The sequence below is a fragment of the Salmo salar genome, chromosome 16 (assembly GCF_965601325.2).
Source record: "Salmo salar chromosome 16, fSalSal1, whole genome shotgun sequence".
Taxonomy (NCBI): domain Eukaryota; kingdom Metazoa; phylum Chordata; class Actinopteri; order Salmoniformes; family Salmonidae; genus Salmo; species Salmo salar.
The window spans coordinates 61,683,787-61,688,043 of record NC_138306.1 but is presented as its reverse complement, the minus strand read 5'-3'; the positions used below and the strand labels follow the sequence as shown (position 1 = coordinate 61,688,043).

Below are 4,257 nucleotides of genomic sequence, written 5' to 3'. Positions count from 1 at the left end.
GCCTACACTATATCCTTGAGTTCCCTTAATCCATATTCAAATGTGTAGAAAAACACTGCATAACGTTACCTTCTGATTCAGAAAACCCTTTAAAACAAACATTTATTTACACTCTAAAATGGATTAAAACAAAATATTACAATCCCAGAGATATGTCAATCATAATGTGCTGAGTGTCCAGTGCTTGCATTAGATAACTTAATGGATTGGCTTTAACCATCACACTAGTAGTCATTGTCATTCCGCAAAAACCCTCCTTTGGTAGACTCTGTTACCCATGACTCTAACAATCTTAAACCTTTTGGTAAATAGTCGTCTGAGGGTTCTTAAAGCCGACACTCTTGTTTCCTCCACCACTATGACATGAGAGACCGCGAGCTTCTCCACTACTGTCCCTCCGTGGAAGCGGAATTCCAGAGCCCATGTGTCCAGACAGGTGCTTTTAGGGTCTCCTATGTCTGCATACCTGTCCTGGTAGACCCTGAAAGGTCCAAACATGCTAGTGGGGAGGTCATCCCAACCATAGCATTCCTCCACCTTAGCGATGCACTGTGCCGTCAAAGTGTCCACGCTACAAATCCGACCGAAGACTTCCCTCAGCTGCTGCTCGTCCGTGTCCACGAAGTAGCTGTCTCCGTAGCAGTCGTATTCCTTGGCAAAGTGCTCCTTGGTGGAGGGCGACATGTGTATCATGTGACACGGTTTCCATGGCACCACCTGCTTCCTGTGTAGGCACTCCAGCAGCCAGGCAGCCCACACCACGTCGTGCTGGTCTGAAGAGATCAGGTTCTTCACATGTATGTTCTCCACAGCGGCGATCACACAGTAGGTGTCCAGTCCCGGGTTCTGGACCACAATACCGCTACATCGGGCCACTGCTTTCTCTAGCTCCGCCTTGGGGTGCGCCTCGTTACCGTCCATAACACAGAACTCCACGTCCTCGAACATGTTTGTCTCTTTGGTGACGCCAGATAGGTCCTGGGACTTGAAGTGGTTGATTACGCCGACAGACTTCTTGGGCTTGGCCGCTGCCGGCGCCTAACACTTCTTCTTTTCGGGCTCATCATTGTCATTGATGCGGAGGTAGCGCGAGAACAACTTCCCAGACGGCTTATTGTGAAACTGATCGAGCTCAGTTAGGGTCATGCACTGGTGCCACTCTGTCCTCCCGGATCTTCTCGATTCTGGGGAAGCGTAGCGTGCAGTTGGTTTTGTACATGTCACTATTGACTATTTCTGCTGTCTTCACCTGGATGATGACCGAGTTGCACGGGTCAATATAGACTTCCGGTCTCTCCCTCCCACACAGGAAAGAGGCCAGAGGGTCGTTCTTCCGGTAGACTTTCCAGTGCTTGGCCAGCTTCAGCCCCAAGTTGTAGAGCTCCTTCACGGTGTAGCCAGAGCCGATGCTACAGAGCTTGTGGAAGACGGAGGGTTTCTCTCCAGGCTTCGGAGCTTTGGCCACCGCGACAAGGAAATGAGACATCATGCCACCTCGCCTTCCTTTTCCCCAGTAGCCTCCAACAATCAACAGGTCGGGCTCATCCATCAAGCAATCAACGTACTCCGGCTTGAGCCAGCCCTCACCTCGCTTATCGGGCTTGTAGATGGATGAGGGATCTTTCACCATGATGCCCTCCTCCCTGTTGTCAATGGCTTTGTTGAGGGGAGTTCACCACCTCTTGCATGGTTTTGGCCTCCATTTTCGGCACCACATGTATCCTCCCTTTAACAGGAGTGAAGACAGTCTGAAGGTTGTCGTGTCGCTCCTTCAACATCTCATTGCCAAACTTGTGGTTGTTCACAAGCTCGGAGTCATCCACTAGCCTCTTGAAGTGAAACTTGCTTCCTTTTTGCATGAAGGTGTCGGCGGTGGGGTTGTACACCATCATCTCCCCATCCAGGATGCAGTTGACCACATGGGGCTTGAAGACATTGTGGATGAAAGGCGTCAGGGAGCCCTCTAGCGGCAATGCACCAAATTGCTGGGTGTACTCGAAGGAGTTCCGCATGAAGTACTTGTAGACGTCGCCATCGTTGTGCAGCTGAATGTGTTCTGCATCCAGCTTGGTCTCTATGAAGAAGGTGCTGTTGCCCATCTGCTTCTCCACCTGGTGCATGTTGGCCACGGTGGCTAGCATAGGTTTGAAGGCAGAGAACAGGCCAATGGACACTTCGCTGAGGGACAGAGGGGTCATGGAGCTGCCGGCACACCTTGTTTAGGTCTGTGGTGATGTTGTAGAGCTCAGCAGCATCTGAGTGGAACACCTGGAGCACGGTCTCTTTGCTGACCCCCAGCTTCATGTCCTTCAGGATCATGCGGATAAGCCATTTCTGATCCAGTGTCATGCTCTTTGTGATAAGGTGCAGCAGGCTCTTCTTCACCAAGTCCTTCTGCTTACTGGCGTTGTTGATGTCCACCGAGTCCAGAAAGTCATTGACTTCTCTGATGGTGAGGTTGCCCTGGCTTGTGCAGCGTTTCTTCAACACAAAGTAGGCCATAAGGGCGAAGTCTCCCGCCTCCCCCTGAGATGTGTTGGGGGAGTGTGGTAATTCAACAGTTTGTTGACCTCCGGTCCTTTCTTGGGGAGACCCAAGACGTCTATGTAGAGCTTGGCTGACATGCTCTCTTTAATGCCATAGGCCATACGCTCCCTTTCGAACGGGGGCACTATGAGACGCATGGCCGGGTAGAAAGAGTCTGTGGTGGTAGGGTTGTCTTTGTGGAGAGCCGCATGGAACCTCCTCTAGGAGTTCATGAAGTCACAGAGAAACTTTGATTTGTCTGGTCGGCGTTTGGTCTTCTGTATTTTTTCAAGCGTGGTGCACAGGTGAAGAAATGGAACTTGAGCAGCGACAGAGCTCTTGGGGAGCAGCAACTTCGCTTTTTGAGGTTCCCTCCATTGTGAAAGCAAAAAATTAAAAATAAAAGAACAAACATTAATGACCTGCAGATTCTAAGGGTGGCTCTTAGTTTTCATCCAGGTGTGTATGTAATTGTTTTATTGATTGAAAAATATGATACTGTACTTTAGTAGTGTTCTACAGTGCCTACTTCATTTGCAACGTATAGTGCTGGAGCCTGTCCGTTATATGCAGCACAGTACATACAGTATAACAACATTTCCCAAATTTCCAAGTTTTGTAGCTAATGACTACTCAATAAACAAAACATAACTTGAGAAGTATGTGTTTTAAAAAGCCGTATGACCTAATCCATCACACCAGCCACGTTTAGAAACTAGTTAGTGAGAATGTACACTATACAATGCATAGCCTAAATATTTATTGAAAACATCTCAAGTTAGCTACCTATCTTACCTCAAAGCAACCAGCCAACTCGTCAGTGTCTTGCAACTCTTTGGGGATCCCTCCTCTACAACATGCTGTGACAAGCCCGGGTTATGACTGCATCACACATTTCCTGAGGAACCTGAAACAAACCAGACAGTAGTTGAATACTTGAATACTAAGCCCAGCTAGCTAGCATTGTTGTGCCAGAGGTTGTGCAATGGCACATGGAAATGCAGTTGGGGCCACTTCGGTAGGCTATGCTAGTTAGCATGCAATCTATAGACACAGCTGTTCGATACTAACGTTATATAAATTAATGTTGTCATGTTGTGTGATACGATTACAAACTCAACAAATAATGTATCAAACTACATGATTACTTCTTCTCGGTCTCAAAACAGGTGATAGGATAACATTTATTTTAACAATGTTTCTGTAAAACATTTCATTTTGATACATATTCATTGATGCAGATACAGTACATGGTCACAATACCTTTGGTTACATGTAGATAAATAATCATTAAGCAATAATCATTTTGTAAACACACCTCTATAATAGCTTTGAATTTGATCAAACTCATGTTCCAATGTCCATAAAAATTGGTTAAGTCATTTAAGTCCTGACACAGTATGCAACACACACAGATTCCTCAAGACTGTATTAACCTATATAGTCTGTAAATTCATTCAAATTCCTCACTGTGCACTGCCCTGCCTGCCCTGAATATAACACACAACATAGACCTACAATCAACCAACAGATTTACTTGAGGTCAAGAGTCCCCGCACCAAGCAAAACATGAAGATAAAGATGTATATGAACTGTGGTGCTTAAGTTACCCAAAAAGTATTGTACACTACAGATCATTGAAAGTACTGTAGACTGGAGATTGTGTGCACATACAAAACATTTGTTCTTGCTTACTCTTTACACGTATAGTGAATTCTATACACAGTACCA

General features: G+C 46.4%; 1 pseudogene; it reads right to left on the bottom strand.

The window, feature by feature from the left end:
* Window positions 1–224: 224 nt before the first annotated feature.
* LOC106574368 (DNA ligase 4-like) lies at window positions 225–2,699 on the bottom strand (annotated as a pseudogene).
* Between the last annotated feature and the right edge of the window lie 1,558 nt (window positions 2,700–4,257).